The sequence below is a fragment of the Protopterus annectens genome, chromosome 1.part1 (genome assembly GCF_019279795.1).
Source record: "Protopterus annectens isolate FY-2018-M chromosome 1.part1, PAN1.0, whole genome shotgun sequence".
Classification (NCBI taxonomy): domain Eukaryota; kingdom Metazoa; phylum Chordata; order Ceratodontiformes; family Protopteridae; genus Protopterus; species Protopterus annectens.
Window position 1 is genome coordinate 592,825,457 of NC_056726.1, and position 22,218 is coordinate 592,847,674.

The 22,218-nt window shown below is 37.2% G+C and overlaps 1 protein-coding gene across 1 annotated transcript in view; it reads left to right on the forward strand.

The window, feature by feature from the left end:
• The first annotated feature begins 4,547 nt into the window (after nucleotides 1-4,547).
• Nucleotides 4,548-22,218, forward strand: part of LOC122806471 (TRPM8 channel-associated factor homolog) — a 653,565-nt gene continuing 635,894 nt past the window's right edge. Inside the window, exon 1 of the mRNA XM_044076949.1 lies at nucleotides 4,548-4,748. The gene's annotated coding sequence lies outside the window, so the exon portion shown is untranslated. The remainder of the gene's footprint in view (nucleotides 4,749-22,218) is intronic.

Below are 22,218 nucleotides of genomic sequence, written 5' to 3' on the forward strand. Positions count from 1 at the left end.
CTGATGGCACAACTCCTGCACATCATCGTTTACCTGTGTTTGAACTAGCCAGTGCTCTAGCTTTTTCCCCGTATACATTATAGTTCTCAAATCAATAGGCTACAAACAAAAATAATTATTACTTGTATTTTTCTCCAAAATTTCGAATGACACAATGCAATCTGAAATGTGCAATTACATTAAGTACTGACTTCAGTATTTTTTTTAAAAAGCCAGAATTTCCATTTCCTTGTTCTGAGCTCCACATAGCAAAGGGCATTATATATATTGTGTTTTTTGATTAAAAGTAGCCAAACATCTGCAAACCACTGACACATTATGTCACACTAGTCTGTGTTTCCAAAATACTAATTAGTGATGTCACATAGGTTGTCAGAACTGTATAACCATAAGTATAACATTTTGTTTTGTGATAATCACAGTAATGTGGCATCTTCATAGGATTGTGTATAAAAAGTGGTAAATGTATATAAATATTTTTGCACCCCCCCCCCCATGCAGCTGGCCAACAGCTACTCTCAGGAGCCCCTCTTCATTTAACAGATACAGCCCCTCCTCATTCAACAGATCAACCAAAGCCAACAAGCCTCCCCTCTCCCCTGGACTTACTCTGGCCCATGTGTGGAGCCAATCAGGAGACTTAGGCCCCTTGGAGCAGCATCCATATTGTTGCCAAAGAGGACTTTTTCTTATAACATAAAATTCCTTCTGCTTTATGAGTCTGTTCTATTCAGGAAGGTCATTCAAGGGTGTGCTAGCATATTATCTCACCTCTCTAGTGACTCAGGCAGTGTCCTGCTACCCAAAAGACAGTGCCTTCTGTACATCCCGGTGGTGATGTAGCCAGTGTCTTGCCTCTTTGAAGACAGCTTCCCCTGCACATCCCTGGCCTGTGCCAGAGATAAAATGCAAAGTGTGCCAGAGTGCACCTCCTCCCATCAGAATGGGCACACTCATCCTGCTCTTGTTAGTGCCTCTAAAGCCTGATCAACTAATTGAACCTGAGTCACCTTGGTCAAAGTCAGGGCTTTGTCCAGCTATGTTATAGCATTGAGAAACTATAGATAACTGTTATATACATTAATATATTGCAGAAGCTTAGGCCCTAAAATATATCTCTTTCTATATAAACACAATGGAGTTTATATAATAAGTGAGACATTTGGTGAGCTCCTTCTATTTATGATAAACAGGATAATCACTGAATGTATTGTCAAGTGTCCATATTACCTGTTTCAAGAACCCAAAAATATCCACTGAAGTACAGCTGCCTGGGACTAAATAAAAATAAACTACTGGTTATATTATGCAAAAACTATTTCTATCTAGTATGCCCACCTTTTCCTGTTACCACTAGCTCAAAATGGTAAGTCATGTGAAATAACATAGCCCTTCCGTAGACTAACCCTGGCAACCACCATTGCCCTTCCAGAACCCTGAATCTACCCTAAAACTCCAACCCACTCTCCAACAATAAACGGAAGCCTTGATCTCTACTCCTAAACGTACCTCCCACTCCCAAAGCCTAAATCCCTTGATCACTCACTAACTCTAAAACATTTCTACAACTCCCTGAAGTGAATCCCAAACTCCATTTTCTGCTGCTAAGCCTCAATCCCCTAGCTGGTCCCTAAACATAGCAGTTAAACTTCCACTCCCTCTTACTCCTTTCCCACTCCCTGATATACTTACCTGGTTCTAACTTGGCTACATGTCTGGGCAATGGCTGGCAGCTCCACAATCTCTTCCTAGGGCTCATGAACCTTGTTCAAACATGTAATAAGGCTTCAGTATAAGCAATAGTCCATGCGAGTTGTCAAAGAAATGAGCTTCTAGCTTTGAGAATGTGGTGAGCACGTGAATTACACCTCCCAGAACAGCAGTTCACCTTTGGCAGTTATGTTTGACATATTCAGTGATTATCTTCCTATCCTTGCTTAATGGTCTAAAAGCCATGTCTAAAATTAAAGTGTCTCCAGAAATATCAGGTGTTTCAGCCCTTCAGACTTCAGGATGGTATGGCAGGAAGTAAATTGAACAAATCTGTGTTCCTTCATTTTTGACATTGCTGTAAACTTTTTTAATCACTCTCTTCTGTTGATACCAAATGACATGTTTTTCTTACAACATCAAAAAACTCATTCTTACATACTGTCATAGGTAACTCCTGATCTCAAAACTTTAATTCCCTAAAGGAATCTCATCTGGATATAGTATTATCATTCCAAAATTCCTACACTTCAGCTTCAGAACAGGGAGCTCTACAGCAGCGTGAAATCAAAACCTATACCAAAAAGAAAGTTGTAGGTTGCATCAAGTAAATCACCTACTGTAACTGCTCAAAGCAATTCTCATGCATAATGCAATGTCAGTTCAGTCTGGAAAGGTATGTAGACCTACTCCATGACTTTAAACCAATTCCACCAGTTGTATCATTTCTGAAGGTATGAGACATAGCCTGCCTCTATTATGCAATCTGTTCACAATGCGACCCTGTTATACTATCCCTTGCTCAATTCATTTTCAACATTTCTATTTTGTGTTGAGAAAGTCTACAAAAAATCATCAACTTTCAGTGATAGATTCCCTTCTCACTATCTACATCCAGTAGCTGACTTTTAGCTTATCTCATTTTCTTGGACATTAGCAATGTTTTGTTGCACAAACTTGGATTTTTAGGTGGAATCAGCAGTTTCTAACTAACTGAATTTCTTCCAGAACTGTCAAAACATGTTGATGCATGCATCCATGTGCAGTTGTTGCAGTACTTTACTATTCAGAATCTCTTATCAGATTCAAAACACTATTTTCACAGGATGTGAACTCAAATAGCCTTACTCATGTTTGTAATCTACACTTGATGTCAGCTTAATCTCAGAAAACATTTTGGGCACATTCTAGCTGTCACTATATGGCATTTGATTGCAAAAACTTGCACACTGTGCACTCTCGTCCATTTCCTTGTAATTGCTCCCTGATATGGGTAAAACCAGGTCACACACAGTCAGATGGGCATCTTCAATCTTACTTCCTGTCTGTGTGCTAAGTACTCCCCAAAGCTCTATCCCGATCCCAGTTCTATTCAATGTCTTTGTAAATAATATGACATGCTTTGGTGGTCCACCAAGCTTTATATAATTTGCCAATGATGTAAAAATACTTTATAAATTATGTTGCACTCCAAAAATCTTGACCAAAATCCTATTAAATTTTATTCAGATTCAGTTCTAGTTTGGGAACATTTGGTTTATCCTTTTTGTCAAACTGACTGCAATATGTTAAATATCAGTTTTCATATTTTATGTAAGCTATCTCTTCAGCCAATATTTTTAAACTGTCTCAGTCCCTTAGACTATTTAGCCATTAAACTCAAATAATCTACCATTAGAAATCTGTTTCATTTGCTATGCTGTGTGTTGTATAAAAGAGCATCTGGTTCAACCATGATGGATCTTAGGTTTTAAGAAAAAGATTATTGCCAATAGGTAATTAAATACATCTGTAGCAACTATTTACAAGTGAAAAGAGCATACAGATTTGCCCTCCTAAGCACATACGTTGTGATCCACAGTTTCCATTTTAAGTGTTTCTTTCCTTGTGTATATACCACAAAGCATACTGCTTTGAACATCTGCTGTTCACGTAAAAGTGCATGCAGCTACAGTATGCAGCATAAATATACATTCTGCATCGCCAGTGGCTTAATATTTTCTTATTCCTTTTCTAGATCCTGAGGCCTAAACATGAGCAAAAGATAACACTTTTGCATGAAAACTAAAGCATGTAACTATCATTGCAAATAGAGGCAGGTAACAGAGGAGGACTCAAGTCATATTTCATGTGATATTAGAGTTAGATTTTCTACTCACTCTTAGTTTGCTTTAACATGCAGTTTCTGCTACCTGAATAAATTGCTTCTAATTCATGCAAGCTTTACAGCTGTTGTACATGAAGTTCTAACAGTATGGCATTTGTGCTTTTAAATGCACTTTTTCTTTTTCCTTTTGCAGAAGTATTTAAATCAGACTTTATTTATTTAATGCATTTACTTACTTACTCTTTCTCCTTTTCTTTTTTTTAGTCTTACCAAATAGATGTTGTGAACCTGTATGAATCAGTTATTTATTGTAGACAAAGCTGTACTTTCTACTGTCCTACTATATCTCTCATCTTTTTACAGATGTTTGTTGGATGCAAAAATCTTTAAATGCTCTTTCGTTTTGTATTTGCTGAGATATGTAAATCAGTCTATTGGAAATCTACAAAATAGATGCTGGGAACCTGCATAAAGCAGTTGTTTATTGTAGAGAAAGTTTTATAGAGAAAGTTTTACTTTCTACGGTCCTAGTATCTATCAATTACTGTATGCTAAAGGTCTTGTATTCCATCAGTTTGCATGTAGGGTGCGGTTACTGATGTGAGAATTATGCCTATTACTATGACTGAAGATGTGGATGTCTTGATAAACAAAAAACAGGGATATGACATCACAGTATCCTGGTCGTCTTATTTTGCATCAGGGTGCCTTAAGTGGTATTATCCACTATATAATACACATAGTGGTTAAAACAGCATCACAATTATGTCTGATAGCCATCATCTAATGCAAAGTGGTTAAAGGATAACATTTGCAAGGTCTTGATTTCTTCCAAAGCTGCAGCATATGAATTGCAACAGACGAGCCATCCAGAGCTAAAGATTGACAGACTCTACAGAAGAAAAGGCATCTATTTCACTGATCAGTTAAGGTGAGTTTAACAAAGTAGAAAAGCAGACCTCACTGGCAAAAGACAGTGAAAAAAAACCTGTCTCTGTATACTTTTCAGTCTTGATAGAATAGCCTCTAAAATATTAGAAGGCAAGCGCTGTTAGTTTTTTATATGCAAACCTGATAAATCCTGCAGAACACAATTTCAAGAAAACTGGAAAGTGGAAGGTAAAACTATATCATAGATTTTATCATGGCACTTATTCACATTATTAGTGATTTGTCTTGAAATGCAAAATTGTATTCACATTTTCTAGGAAAGTATCTGATAATTATTTGAAAAATGATATTCTTACTTGCTTTGGTTCAGAGTTATATTTTTTACATGGGAGAGAGAGTGATTTGTATATTTTCTAAGGTACTTTTTTTAATTTATGCATTGTCAAGTGAGTATTAGACCACAGCCAACAGTGGGCACTTAAAACAGAGCATGCAAATAAACTAAATAGTAGTGTTTTGATGCTAGCATGACATGATCACAGCCAATTCAATGAGACTCAGCACTCAGAGTTTACAAATTTAACCAGCTACTACAAAAGTCTGCTTGATGAAACTTGGTCTATCAGATGGTTTGAATCGGAGCTTCTTTGTTGCAATTAATATGTTTACATGTACTGTTTCTACTTTTTGAGGATATTTATTTCCACATGTGTACATGAATTTGTACTCCTCTATGCACCTTTATTTATGCATTTCTTCTTCTTTTTCTTTTGGTTGCTCCTGTTAGGGGTATTTCTTCCTGTCTTCTGCATTTTGCTCTATCACACCAACCACTTGCAAGTCATCTCTCACCACATCCATAAACCTTATCTTAGGCCTTCCTCTTTTCCTTTTACCTGGCAGCTCCATCCTTAGCATCCTTCCCCCAATATATCCAGCATCCCTCCTTAGCACACGTCCAAACCAACACAGTCTTGCCTCTTTGTCTTTGTCTCCAAACCGTCCAACCTGAGCTGACTTATTTCTAATCCTGTCCATCCTCTTCACATCCAGTGCAAATCTTATCATTTTTAACTTTGCCACCTCCAGCTCTGACTCCTGTCTTTTTGTCAGTGTCACCATTTCCAACCCATATATCATAGCTGGTCTCACTACCCTCTTGTAGACCTTTACTTTCTCTCAATCACAAATTACTCCTGGCACTTTTCTTCATTCACTCCACCCTGCCTGTACTCTTTCCATCACCTCTCTTCCACACTCACCATTACTCTGAACTGTTGATCTCAAGTATTTAAACTCATCCACCTTTGCAAGCTCTACTCCCTACATCCTCACCATTCCTCCATCCTCCCCCTCATTCACACACATATATTCTGTCTTAGTACTGCTGACCTTCATTCTTCTCCTCTCTAAACCATATCTCCACCTCTCACGGGTCTCCTCAATCTGTTCTCTACTCTCAATACAAATCACAATGTCATCTGCAAACATCATAGTCCACGGGGACTCCTGTCTGATCTCATCTGTCAACCTGTCCATCACCATTGCAAAAAAGAAAGGGATCAGAGCTAATCCTTGATATAATCCCACTTCTACCTTGAATGCATCTGTCACTCCTACCTCAGACCTCACCACTGTCACACTGCCCTCGTACATATCCTGTACCACTCTTACATACTTCTCTGCCACTCCCGACTTTCTCATATAATACCATAACTCCTCTCTAGGCACCATATCATATGCTTTCTCTAAGTCCACAAAGATAAAATGCAACTCCTTCTGACCTTCTCTATAGTTCTCAATCAACACCCTCAGAGCAAATGTCGCATCTGTAGTGCTCTTTCCTGGCATGAAACCATACTGCTGATCACTAATCATCACGTCCCTTCTTAACCTAGCTTATACTACTCCTTCCCATAACTTCATGCTGTGACTGATCAGTTTTATCCCTCTGTAGTTACTACAGCTCTGCACATCACCTTTATTCTTTAAAACTGGACCCAATATACCTCTCCACTCCTTAGGCAACCTCTCACTTTCCAACATTTTGTTAAACTTTATTATATTTGTGCCCATTTAAATAAACATTTTGTTTGTATAGTATTAAATAAAAATACAAAGTTATTACAACATAGGTCTCAGAAGCCATTCACAATGAACATTTTGTTAACAATAGCAAATGTATTCAAATTCAAATAATTAGAAAAATTAAAAAGAAACAGCAATATACAAAATAACAGGACTGATTAATGAAAGCATGTACACAAAATGTACAATTGTTTATTTATATATGTATTTATATGCACAAAAATATTAATAGTCACACGTTTTAACAAATTAAATGTGAATAATTATGAAATAAAATATAGTAGCAGAAAGAATATTGTAGTTCTGTATTTAATTCACTTTTATTCAACAAGTAGATGACCCAGTTACAATAAAAATGAAAACAACCCATTCATCCAAATATAACTATACTTAAACATTATTAGGAAAAAATTAACAACTCTTCCAATGAATAGCTAACATGATTTCTTATCAAAATACAGATGTTATCTGCTGAGAAAACACCATAATCAAGAGTCATATGAAATAACTGCATGCATTTGGCTTTAATGTATGAAACCATGCCAGGATATCTACTTATTGGATCAGTACACAAGACTGCCTTGATTTGTTTTTCCTTAAATAAAAACAGGGTAGGAATGTGATTCAATTTATTTGGAAATGCATTCTAGGATAAGAATCTTTGGTTAGAGAAGGTTCTAGAAGGCCAAAAAAATCAATGACCTTCAAAAAGATAGTAAGATGTTTATTAATCTATAAAATGAGTGACATTTCATCCACATGTGTGGTTAATATGCTGTGTTTAATTAACAAAATAAAAGCAAAGCAATCCTGCTGTGAAGGGGAAACCATGCATAAGCAACAACATTTTAACAATCGTTCTCTTTTATAAGAAATTGCATGTATAACTGTTATCACTGTAACAACTAATTCAATTGGCTTAGATGTCTTTGATCTTTTTATTTTATTTATTTATTTTATTTATTTGTCTTTTGTTAACCGAGTTGGTTCACTTGGCTGGGGGCCCATTTTCAGTGGTAACCCGAGGAAAAAAGCTCCGATATAAAGAAAAAAGTTACAAAAATGTATAGCATTACTACAATCATTAAAATCAAAGAAAATGCAATACAAATATCTACAAAGTTATACGATACTTACATATGTGATAGAGAAGCTGTAATGCTGAAAGAATAAAAAGAAGAAGAATACTTAAGTGGGGTGGTAACAGGTACAAGATGGAGAGTTAGCCAGGTAACTCTAGTTCTCTTCTAAAAATGTTGGGAGAGTGGATAGAGTGTAATATATTTATAATATATTTTATAATGTAGTCTTGACTTTTCCACTTATGAGAATGATTGAGATCACTGCAAATGTACAGGATGAATGACTAGTAATCCCAAGGCAAACACTCCACCAGGCAGCAATGACACCAATGTAGTTCAACAAAATACGGTGGAAAACGGAGAAACAGAGAAACCAACCAATAACTATAATATGTTCCCCGTTGTACAGAGCCCAATGAAGGCAGTCCCACAAGCGTAGAGGTGAATGATAGTTCACAAAATCAAGTAGACTCTTCAGTCCAGAAATAACAACACCAATTTAATTAATGATAATTAATGATAAAATGCAGTGGTTCCATTAAGCGCTTTCATTTCCAAAGGTACGGAAACTTCCTCAGAATAACACTGCTATAAAAACAACTCGTATATATACACATCAATTAATTAAGAAATTAATAAATTGGTTAATTAGAACCAAGTTAGGAACCAAAGTTTAAAGATACATAGTTAAAAAACTTTTTTGTTACATCTTTCAGTTTTTCATATTTAATCAATTAATGTTTAGTTAAAAAACATAAGTTCCATGTAAGTAGAACACACGTAGTAAACTCATATAAAAACATATAAAAAAAAATGTAAAAAAACGTGTGTACAAAAAGGTAAACATTCAGCTTGTACCCACTATAGTATAAATGTATAATGTATGTATGTAATGTATAATATGAGATAATAATAATAATAATAATAACATATCCTGTTGTTGTAGTGATATGTATATTAACGTTACATAAAGTCACGGTAAAAAGCGAAAAGCCTTAGTGTAACAATCATTTCTTATAGTTGTACATTTTCCTTTTAATTTTATTTGCTTTTAGCTTTAAGGCTAGTATGAGTGACACATGGTCTCTCTCTCCCCAAAACATCACCTAGTAAAGGACAGGACGGAGGATGGAGATGTGGTATGTTAAATGAAAAACATGAAGCTGCTGTCACTTCTCTTGTTCACTTCATGTTTTTCATTTAACATACCACAGCTCCATCCTCCGTCCTGTCCATTGTTTTGGGGAGAGAGAGACCTCTTTCAACAAATAGTTGTATTCTGAAGAAGTCATTTTACTTGACGAAAGTGCTAAATAAAAGATTGACTGAACTACATTGGTGTCATTGCTGCCTGGTCAGTGTTTGCCTTGGGATTACTAGTTTTTCAGTGAACTTTCCTTAGTTTGTTCTACAGGATGAATGAGTTAATTCATAATCTGCTATTAAGCATCCAATTCAAATTTATGTATGTTGGCATACAAAATATGAAAGTATCCCATCCCAGGCACACAGAAATGCATGCACACATTGTAAGGTGCCTCACCCAAAAATAAGTAAACAGCCACATACACATGCACACACACACACACACACACACACACACACACGTGCACACATAAACACATGTGCACGCACACACACACACACACACACACACACACACACACACACACACACACACATGTACAGCTAGATGATGCATGATAGATGGTCATGTATAATACTGGCAAGGGATGTCAGATAAGGTCAGCTAAGACACTTATCAACAATATCCGCCCAAAATGTTAGAGATTAATAAAATTGGTTTCTTCATATGTACATAATAAGTCACTGATTTCACATTTGTGGGCATAAGGTGCCACTTGCTATAAACTGTAATTGTTAATTCCAAGGAACTGGTTATTTACACCTGAGTCATACATACAATAGCACTTAGAATTCCTAAAATTCTAGTTGCTAAATCTGATTGTAATGCACACTTGGTGCAGATAATCTTGACCACACATCTGTAACAGGCTATTGAATGAGGTTCTGAAAGCATAGCAGTATGAACTGATGCTCTGTGCATGTGATTTTTCAAACATTTAACATTAGTTACAAAGAAACATATTTAACAGGGCACAATGAAACACAGTTTAAAAAAACAGGTCAAGTATGTTAGTATATGATCCCTGGTTATGTCTTCAGGTCCTCTAAAAGCAGTGCATGATGAAATTGAAACACACAGGCAAGCAGCTGTTGGAAATTCATGTCTGAGTTCTCTAACCCCACAAAGTACTATAAGTACTCAGAGTACTTCAGGTGTACTCTACATAATAATGCAGAGGTACAGAAGTTTTGATCGTGGCAACTGTACCCCTTCTTGTAATCACTGATGATGAACAAAACGGGTCAGATGGTCCACTATGCATCAATGTCCTTTCTGTGACCAGCTGTATGGCTTGTTGAATACATATAGGTTACATGTACAGCATAATAGTTTACTTTGCTTGTGCCTTCTTCAGGTGCATAAGTCATTTTAGAATTTTATTTACTGCCCCCCCAATTCATACACCCCCCCATTCATGCCTAATAGTCTAGGGTTGCTCTAGGTAAGCTTGCTCAGAATACTGTGAAGGATTTCTACAAATAGACTATGTACTACTAATTAATAAGCATATACTTGTGAGGCACAGATGAAAAGGTAAATTAAACAAAAAATTGTTTGTTGGATTATAAACTTAATAAGATATATGATGGAAGAAAATATGTACTATTTAGCTTAAAAACCTCCTAGTCATAAAAACAAGCCTGCCTGAGTAAAGTTACATAAATTATTTACTTTTATTATCAAATCTTCCAGATGTATGAGTTCAACTTGGTCTCAATACAGAAACAATAATAATGTATTTATTAATTACATTAGAAAAATTAAAGTGACAAATTGTGAATGTAACTAGTTATCAATAAACAATCGTGATTACTTAGCCAAAGGACGTTGCAAATTAATAAACAATCATTTGATTACATAACAAAAGGACGTAGTTTATATGCCTTCAGAAAAAAATGTGGAAATTTCAGACTAAGCAAAGAAATATGCCAGAGTTCTATAGAAACAAGAGGGGGTATCTGTTACGAACTACAGACAAGATAACTGCTGCCACAAGTAAAACTAAAAACTCAAGTTCCATGAGACCAGATGATACTTCGGTGGTTTCTTGCACAGAATCAATGTAAACCTGGTTAAACCTACCAATAACGTTTAATAAAATATTTACATGGTGTACATGCCCTGACCTATTGCAATAGATAGCAGTGGTACCACTTTAAGAGTGGGGTCCACATTATACCAAAACAGTAATGTACCCATCAGCCTGGGCTGTCTTTCTGTATAATCCTGGTGGAATTCATAAGGACACAGGGAACCTACTTCTGTTAGATATGGAAAAGTACAGACTGGTTAAAGGAAGATCTTGCCTTCTGAATATTGTGGTATTCTTTGAGGGTCAAACAACAACATTTGATGAAGAGGTGAGAGTGCATGCTGCTAATTTTGATCTTGCTACAGAATTCAAGACTGCCTCACACAGGAAAATAATTGACAAGTTGATATCATTAAGTGTCAGTTCAACAACACACAGCAAGCCAAAGTAAGGGGTTACCTTTCTATTCTAACAAGGGATACCAGTGGTGTCTAGCAAGGGACTTTAATGAGACCATATCTATACTTCTCGGACATAAAAGTAGGAAATAGGCTTTGGGTTACCAAATGTGCTGATGATTGCAAACTGAGTGACATATTTACTTAAATAAAAGATGCGGATGTTTTCCAGGGCTGTCTACAGAAATACACAACCAGAGCAGTAATACTGGCTTCACCTTACACATCGAAAATGTAACATCATGCTACTTAAAAAGACAAAGATTATGAGCAAAAATCAATAGTCAAATCATACAAAAAGGGCATTATAATTTAATCTCTATGAGCAATGACAGACAACAATTTAAACCTTGACTAGTGTCTACTAAAGTTATGAACATATAGGATAGGATTCATAGATGTAGAGTATTGTGCAGTACAAATTAGCATGGGTAGTGATGATGCACTGGTTGTGGGTGATTCAAAGACATAGTGCACAGTTGTGCCTAATGAGTGTTTAATGACATGGAAATATTGACCACCATGCAAATCCTCATTGATGGCCTTTGTGCAGCTAGTAAAAATGTCACCTTAGTGCAGTATGATGATTAATTTACCCCTATCTGTTCTACCAATAACTGATAATTTACAAAAACTCACCCAGGAATCGTTGACTTCAGTAGAAATACAATTGACAACTTGCAGTTATTTCTCTCACTAGCAAACGCAAACTAATTCTTTCATTCCCAAACAACTTACAACCAGGAAACCTTCCTTTACTCTAAGCTCTTCCAACAATACCAAAATCAAATTTGTGACACATACTGAACTCCTTAGTGTTACACAGATGAAAATCTAAAATTTGACTTCTGCATACAACATATTATTAAAAATAAATAAATAAATAAATCTAAAGCTAAGCTGTCTCTCAAGGGCTAAACCGACTGTCGTTGCAAGAAAACCTGTCACCTCTATAGTGCTCCTACCCACTCTCTTTACTGAGCACTTATTTTCACTAACACTTAAGTAACCCAACTGAGCAAGCTCAAACAATGGTAAACAGGAAAGCAAATTTTCTTCTACGCTCACTCATACAGCACATCGCTGTATGGCCTACAGAGAACTACAGTGGTAAGAACTTACCTAGTAGCACACTCCCGACATCTCATCATCCACAACCACATCCAAAACCAAACCATTGTCCATCTCTTACAAATCTCATGCAGCTGAACAGTCTAGACAGGTCTCTACATTCCTCTGATACGCTCTTAATTTTTATATCTAAACCTAATAATTCTGATGATAATTCCCTTTATTTATTTATTTGTTTATTTATACATTTATTTTTTTTATTTATTTTGTTTATTGCTTTTATTGCCCATGATAGTCCATCTGGGCTGTAGTAGCTCCTTTTCACTGGAGGCCTGTGGAGAAAAAACCCTAGCTACAAAATAGGCAGTTTTATACAACAAAGAAAAACGACAAGTCTAAAGTTACAATATGGGCATACAATAAATGAAAGGCAGCTATACTAGAGAAACTCTTCTGTAAGTAAGATGCAGAGTCATTGCATATTAATAAGTGACAAAACTGGCACATTCGTCTGAGATTCAAAATGTCATTTTACAATTTTATGTCAATGGGTAGGAGAAATATGAGAGAGGATGTATGGAAAATATGAATAGAAAGCAAAGAGGAATATGTGAGTGCCATGTATATTTGTTAGCTGATATAGAGATAAGAAAGTTGTAGTGAACTTGAGGTAGATGTAGACGGTAATGAGTATGAGTTGGAATTTTGCCAGAAGGAACATTTGGCAATAAGGGCAAAGGGTAGAAGATAGTAAATTTATATCGAGAATTTGCTTTGTTGAGGTATATGGGGTAATGGAGGTATATAAAAGATGAAGTAGTCTAGCCTGGGGAGGTGTAAGAGCAGAGTTTTTGGATCTCAATAGCTTGGTTTGTTGTCTGATGTTAGCAGGATAGAATCCAGATTTTGGAGGCATAATCTGAGTACAGGGATAAACCATCAGAGTTGTGGGTTTCTGTAATGGTTAACAGGCATTTGTCCATGGAGCATAGTGATCATGCTGAGGTAAGTTTCAACTAAGGTTTGCAGTGCAGGACAGTTTTCTGATTTGTAGATTATATTACGGGCAGTTACTAAATGGATAGAAAAAGACAGTGTGGAGGTTCTAGCCAGCCTATTTGTTTTAAGGCTAGGTAGTGGAGGGATTTTGTGGGTTGATTAGTGGTGAATTCAAATGTCTTGTTATAGCATTGTTCAAATTTTATTACTAGGGCTTGCTGAAGATTGTTGTAAATGGGGGAACCATATAGTAGTGAAGTTAGGAGATGTAAAGAGGCTACATTTTTGTCTTGGCAATTCTAGCTAAAAGTGTTTGCTATGATATAGGAGTCCACTTTTTCTGTGTTTTTTTTTTTCTTGATAGCTTCTTGCATTTGAATATCAAACTTTAGGTGGCTATTTAAGACTTTTTTGAATATTTTTTATAACCAGAGTTTTTCTCTCATTTCTTTTGATGTCTATACAGTTTTTGTATTAGAGCTTTCCTAACTGGGCCTCTGCTGAAATGGGACATGAGTCTATCCAGACTCTCCTGGCAAACATAAGCAATAAAATAAGATATAAAAATAAATAAATGAGTTGCAAACTGTTTCCAAGTGATGACACGCAAATGGTGATCTAATTCAAAAATGTATATAATAGGCATGTTGTGTCATGGTTTATACATAATTTTTATATTGAGAATCATGGCACACATTAGGGGACAGATGTTTGGATTAGCAGAGATGATAACTTAACAATCTGTTGATAGTCACCATCAGAACCAGTTCCTATACTGTTGCACATTACAGCAATTTGCCCATGGAAGAGTTACATACAGTGCCTGGTATTATTAGGCTCATTGACCAATAGACTGTGGGCTATTTCCATGTGGACATGGAGAATTTAACTGGCCCTGTCAAAACTTAACACCCCACCAGAAGAACTGACAAAGATGCATGGTATAACTATTCCTGTGGATACTAATGTATGTGTATCTTTAACCGTCTTAGCTACAGGGAACTTTCAGTAACCTATCCAGGACTCATCAAGGATGTCTCAGTTATCAGCCTCATGAACCTGCTCCTTGATGTTATGATGTGCATGCGTAGGAGCAGATTGGGTTACCCAAGACTGCAGAGGATTCTGTTAAGACTCAAGGCTGACAAAAACTACAAGTACTCTTTGATTCAATGCTGGTGATTTGCAACAAAGAAATAAGGAAATTAATTTAATCTTGTCTTGCATCTGTGGAGTTGTTTAAACTGAAAGAACTGTTTTCTGTATTACCTGTTCCTGCTGCATTTTGTTTTCTGTTTTGAGAAATCTCTTTGGCCTGGTGTTTTTGTTATACATAGCAGATAGACATATTAGCTAGGCTTCACATTTAATTTGTTTTTTCATTGGTCAGGTTGTTTCTTCAGTGATACTTAAATACACAAAATATACATGTGGCCTTATATTTTCTATTAAGACTCAAGGCCTGCAAAAAGTACAAGCACTGTTTCATTCCCTGCTGGTGATTTGAAACAAAGAAACAAGGAAATTAATCTAATCTCTTTTTGTGGCTGTGTAGTTGCTTAAACTGATAGATCTGCTTTCTATATTACCTGTTCCTGCTTCAGTTTGCTTTTTGTTTAGAGAAATCTGTTTGGCCTAGTGTTATTGTATAATGTAACAGACAGACAAATTACCTAGGCTTCTTATTTCATTTGTTTTTTATTGCTCATTTTGTTTCTTGAGTGATACCTAAATATACAGAATATATACGTGGCCTTGTCTTCTCTGAGAAGACTCCAGGCCTGCAAATCTACAAGCACTGTTTGACTCCCTATTCCTTGTGCTACCTTTTTAAACTTGGTGATTTTTAAGCTGCCCTCCCTTACTGTAAACTGAGCTTTTAAAGCTCCTTCCATTTTACACTGCTGTTGATATTTTGAATTACTTATTGCCTTTTCTTGTGTATATTTTGAAAAATGTGAATTTTGCCTCCAATTGTCCATTCTGCTGATTTGCTTGTGCTGAATTCATTATCTTGAATCTAGTGCCATTCAACCAAAGCTAAATACTTTTAATAAAATATTGCACTTCCTTAACATTTTGATCAAATCACTGCTGTTTTCTTGATTTATTTACGGCATTGAACTTGAACTGTTATTTTTATTTTATTTTTTTGCTAAAAAGTCCATTTCCTTTCACTGTTCTTGCTATTGGTTTGTTTGCCTTGAAATCGCCTAAGTGTTATCTAGCTAGTTACTTAAGTTTATTTGTGGTAGCATTATGCTGTGGACATCTTTTATTTTTTTTTTTTTTTGTGGTTTTACATTAGGAGGACTAGATTATTCATCTAGTGGCAGTAGGTGTTTGCCTGATCTTAATAAGATGAGAAAGACATAGAAGGGCTCTAAGTCTAGTCATTTTATTGGCCAGAGAGCTTATAAGTCACTTGACTATATTTTCAGTGCCCGTATAAACTTGGCACATTTGTGTTGAGCTGATCATCATGCAGTGACAGCTATCAGTGCCCTGCATAGATACAAACATCTAAAAAGCACATTTTCTCTATGAAACTACACATAAGACTGTGCCCTGTAACCCAATAAGTGTAGAGCAGCTACCTTACATGTTGATTAGCTTAGAGCAGCTAGTTTGCATGTTCAGCAGGAGTACCTTTAAAATTTAGTATCATCTAGATTAGTCTAGTTACTAAACTCAAAAAGGAACTGCAGTAGCACTCCATTGACTACCGAACACAACACCTTTGCAGATGGCCAGTTATAGAGCCTGACAACATGAACGGGCAATTTCACATTTTCTCAATGTAGCAATTGTCTCATATTCACTGAGAACCACTTAATCCTTAAAAAACAGATACAGTATGCTAGACATGTACATACACAATGTTGATGGAGGCAAAACACTCAAGATCAAGCACACATAATATAAATCAGGTTGTCAAAATCACATATACTACATCCACCACACGTAGTACATGCCACACACATAGACCAACTTATGCTGACACACCTCCAAAACTTTCCAGCTGCAAAGTTTATCCTCGTCAAATTCATAAAAACTCAAGGAAAGCAACACCAAATACTTTACATATAGTTACATTAAGTGGAGCCCCAACTACAAATCTCATAAAGCAAGCAAACACACTATCAAGGACTGTAGTCATAGGGGATTCCTTTATAAGATATGCTAATGCCCTACTCACCAGGCTGGAAAAAGGGAAGATAACTATTAGTTGCCCATCTGGAGCCAAAGTCTACTATGTTACACATGTACTCAAGTCACTGCAACACAGTTATCGGTATGATTCTGTCATAGTCCATCTAGATATTAATGACCTGAGACGTGCCTCCCTAGACTATATGTAGAGAGACATTATACATCTCTTAGACTATGTGTCTCAAGTGGTATGTGCCTAGCACCAAGCAGCATTCCACCTTCACCAAGGATGATCCCACAATCTGAAAAACAGATGATTGACTTTAATAATTGGCTTAGTTTCTTTTGTCATTCTAGGGGGATGCAGTATTTGTCAGCAAGGGATGACATGGTCAACAAACCACATTGCTTTACCAATGATGGTCTGCAACTGTCCCCACTATGCTTCCGAATATTGTCTAAAACTCTATCCTCCACCATACAGCCTTTTCTAGGCAATGCCAAATTGACAAACCTTCCTACATAGCAAAAACCGTCCATGGAAACCTTAATGTGTTACTGCTCAATGTCAGAAACTTGAACAAAGAGCTATACTCTCTTCAAGCTCTCATCTCCCTGGAGACTGTAGACAACTGTGCAATTACCGAGACAATGGTTTAATACCGTAGAAAGTACTCTGTCAGTGCAACGTTTCAGTACCTTCCACAGATTTAGACCATCAGCTACACAGACATGGAATAAAGGTGGATGACTCTTGATCTATAGCAACAACAGACATACCTCTAGGTTAGATAAACCGGATGATGTGCTGGAGTTTATCCACCGGCACATGATGATAAACAAGCTCTATACCATAGCCTAGCAAGCTGTAGCTCACTGTCTATGTCCCACAACACCCATAGCTCATACTTAGACCTAATGGAGTCATTCATCGTTCAACCAAGCACTTTACTCGTGGGGGACTTTAACTACCCTTCTATAAACTGGAAATCCTGTATGGCCTCAAATTTGCAGGCACAGTGATTTCTGGACTTTGAAAACAGAAACACCCTTGACCAGCTAGTGGATATGCCCATTAGACCTTCTAACATATTGGACCTGGTATTCACAAATATGGGAGGATGCTGCATCCATTCCACTCCAAGTGTCATATTTTCCCTGGTAATGTCTGATCACAAAGCTGTCTTCTTTGAAAAAAAATCAATATGGTTATGCCAGTAAACCATGTAGCACTTAGGAACTATTGCAAAGCAAACTGCCTTTTATTAAGCTATAGTTTATCAAAATTCAAAGCCCCTACAAGCCCAGAAACACAGCAACCTATGCGGAATTGTTCACTGAAACTCTGCACAACAATATCAATGGATACATAGAGGCTGCTGTACCTGCCAGAAGTAAGTCCGAAACTAATTCTGGAATCCTAAACTAATCTAAATAGGCTATACAACAAAAGGAAAAAAAATCAATGGTTAAAATCAAGAGGTATAACTCCCAAAAAGATAACTCACTAAATAACTAAACAGACTCCTATGAAGGCTTATCAAGACCAATAAAGATGATTTGGAGGTCAAGATACTCTCACAGGTAAAAGACAACCATAAAGCCTTCTTGAATTATGTTGGAAACCTCAAAGACAGCACCACAACAAACTGTCGAACTGCTGGTAAATGGTACCACATTCATGGAGCCGAGTGCTACAGTGAGTCTGTTGGTTGACAAATTCAGTCCCAGCTTTAGCCCCCCACTCACCACCAGCCACCCTCCCAGGAAATACCTTCAAGTATAACCCCTCCAACTGTAAATAAGAAGCAGCTCCTGGCTGCACTCATTAAGGCTAAGAACATAGACTAATGGGACCAGATACCATCCCAAGATGCCTTCTGATAACTAAAACATGACCTATCAGGGCCATTGGAGTCAGTATTTAACTGTAGTCTCAAAACAGGCTTTGCGCCACAAATATAGAATACTACAAAAGTCATCCCTCTTCATAAGTGTGGACTATCAATAGACCTCATAAACTATAAACCCATTATTCTGACTAGTCTCATATGCAAATCCATGGAATAAATTACCGTGGAAATGATCAAAAGAGACATAGGAAACCTTCAGAGTCTATACCCAACCTAGTTTGTTTTTTGTCAATGGAAGGTCATCCCTACCAAACCTGGTGGACTTCTTTGAGAAGGACAGCAAGACAATGGATGAGGGTGAAATGGAGCATACTGCCTACCTCAACATGGCTTAAGTATGTCACACAATACCCCACTTGGGCATTGTTAACAAACTTATGCAATTGGGCATAAACCCTATATAATGTGCTGAATAACTAGCTGCCTCACAGATAGGACCCATGAAGTTAGGACTTGTGAGAACCACTCCATAAACAGACCAGTCACCAGCTTAGTCCCTCAGAGCTTTGTGCTGGGCCCACTCTTCTTTGGCATCCACTTCTCAGAATTCAAGCCAATGTCAAGGGCCACTGGCTGACTAGGGTCACAGATGATTGCAAGTTGGGAGCAGTCATAGATTCTCACCGAGACTTCTTACTAGACTGTCCAACACAGACAAATGACTGATGCCAAGAAATACATAACAGTACCCTTTTGGAAAGTTAGCTATGCCAGCCACCCCAGGAAACTATGTCATTGATAAAACACCCCTAAGAATAAACCCAGCAGTCAGGGCTTTGGGTACACATGTAGATAGTAACCTAGCCTTCGACCAACACATGTCCAAGGTAGTAAGGAAATCATTCTATGTCACTCAACTTATGAATAAGTGTGTGGCATCTAGGTCCAGGAGGTCATCGTGCCACAATATTCGGCCCTCATCAGACCCATCATTGAGTATAATGTCCCTTTTGGAATGTATCTGACTAGAAATACGCAGTAACTGGAGCATCTACAAAGGTTCCTTACAGAAAGAATACAGAGCATAAACACAATGTCCTATGCAGATCACCTCAAATACCTGGCTCTGTACTATGTTTCCTACAGACTACTGAGAGGTGACCTGTGCATACAAGGCAGCCTTGTATCTCACTCTGATGAATCTTTTGCATATCCACAAAATTAACAACATCAAAACTACTAGCTCTAAGCACCTACATTTTTCTTGCAACATAAATAGGACATATTAGAGAGAGATGCATTATCTCAGAGAATTCTGATTCTCTGGAATATGCTCCACATTTGTGTGAAACAAAGTACCCCCCAAAACCCCATTCATGTATAACCTGGACCAGTGGACAAGAAATGAGAAATTCACCCCTGGTCTGGTACCTATGTTTCTGATGGACAGAGGCAGTCAGTAAATCCTGTCTCAACTTATATATATATATATACCCCTTACATAAACATCTAAGATACAAAAACTCATGAGACACTTATGGATTGTAGAGCTAGGCTTATATAGGCCTTTATGGCTGTTAGCCTACTATACACCTATGAACCTGTGAACCTATGAAGGAGAGAGCCAGCACTATATAGGTATTTTATGACATTGTCCATTTCCCCAAGATACTGACAGTTATGGTTTGCACACACACATTGCCATCAGGGTCCCACTTGGTTCAAGTAACTGCAATGTATCAGAACAAAGAGTTTCTACTCAAGCTGTCAGATGGTCTGCAATGACAATGACATTATTTACAATAGTTCTTTGTGCCATTCAAGCAGTTATTATGATTCACACATCTGCAAAACTATACCAAAGAATTCTGTAAGGGTTTTTCTTACAGGGTCATCTAGCTGGTAGGTATAGACACATGCTAGATAGGCAGTTCTATACACACAGGTACCATACAGGCAAGAATCAAGCTACATATAATATATTGTTTATTGTGTATTGCAGGCAAGGTTAGATATGTCATTGAACCCGTTGATAAGACAGCACTAGCATAATTGCATAATATAGTACAGCAAGCATTTGGCCTATTCAGGGGATATTTCTGTAGCCAAGATATGTCAAGATTGGCACTACAGAGAGCTGCACCAAGATATGCATTGCCTGTATACAAACAAATAAAGCAACAGATGAACCTATATGCAACACCTTCCATATTACTTGGACCAGCAGCAGAAGGGCAGGGCAGAGAGGCAGGACAGGAATATGCAGTAACAGTAACAGTCCCACAAGCCAAGGCAGAGGCAGGCAGAATATATTCCAACACTTGCAAATAGGTGGTGTTTGGTCCAAAACTATGGACCATGAAATAGACCTCACAGAATAACTAGTACATGATTTATTACACTCGGTAATGTAGGACAGTGCATAGCTTGGCCATACTGTAAATCAAGTTAGGGGGTGGGCAGAGTACAGATATAATCATACATATGAAGATCCCTAGGTAAAAGACTCTGCTGTCTGCCTACATCTTGGATGTCTAACTATACTACCACTAAATAAACAAACAAATAAATAAATCGAAATAAGGGCCACAATAATGCATTGTAATTTCATTTCACTCAAGTACACAAAAAACACAAATCCATGTGGACACCACCAATGAAGCTGTAAACTTTTTGCTAGAATACTAAGTAATTTCATCCAACATATGGTTAGACTTCATCAGTTTCTGATGAAGTCTAAGCATACATTGGATGAAAGCACTTAGTGTTTTAATAAAAGGTTTACAGCTTCATTGGTGGTCTCCATGGGGATTTGTGTTTTTTTGTTTTCTGCTGTTATTGTGGCTCATTTTGTACTTTGGACACTCAAGTACATAGTTGCTAGCAAAGCCAAGTCATGCAAGGCTATCTACTACTCATAGCTGGTTGCCTGCCAGAATTTAGAAAAACTTTCTTCATTCCACTTATGCTTGAACCCTCTGCTTCTCTTCCTATCACAGCCATACAACCAATTTTGCATTTTCAGATTGCAGGCTTTCTGCTTCATCCCATCCATGATATTAAGCAAAGAATAAGAGACAAAGAGGAAAACCTGCATATTATGTTGTCAGGTGTATAGCACCTCCCCAAATTATGCTGTTTCTCCTGCTTCTTTGAGCAGGATTGCTGCAGGCAATTGACTGACTGACTGATTGACTGATTTTCTAATGTAAACAAACATTGCATTGATTTCCTTAAAATTTGAAAATGTACATTTCAAAAAAGTGCTTCTAGCCAAATGCCTCCCTAGACAGTCTTCTAGTTCACCTCTGCATAATGCTGGCTTTGCAGAGGTGAAGTGACAGATTGACTGCAGCATTATGAGATGGTGTAGGGTCATAGCAAGTGAACACAGTGGCCAAGTACTATGGTAGGTTATATGGAGTCAGGATCCACATTCATTAGTTGCAGGGTCCAGCTGCCTTGATGTAACAACTGGCATCCATTGTATTTGTTTGTGGTGTTAGCGTTTAATGCAGTCTGTGACAAAGAAGGGGTAGAACTGTAAAACCATTAGCATTTACCCTGATGGTGTGTACTTTGTGTTTATTCTGATGCACTTTGTTGCTCACAGTGTGGCGGTCA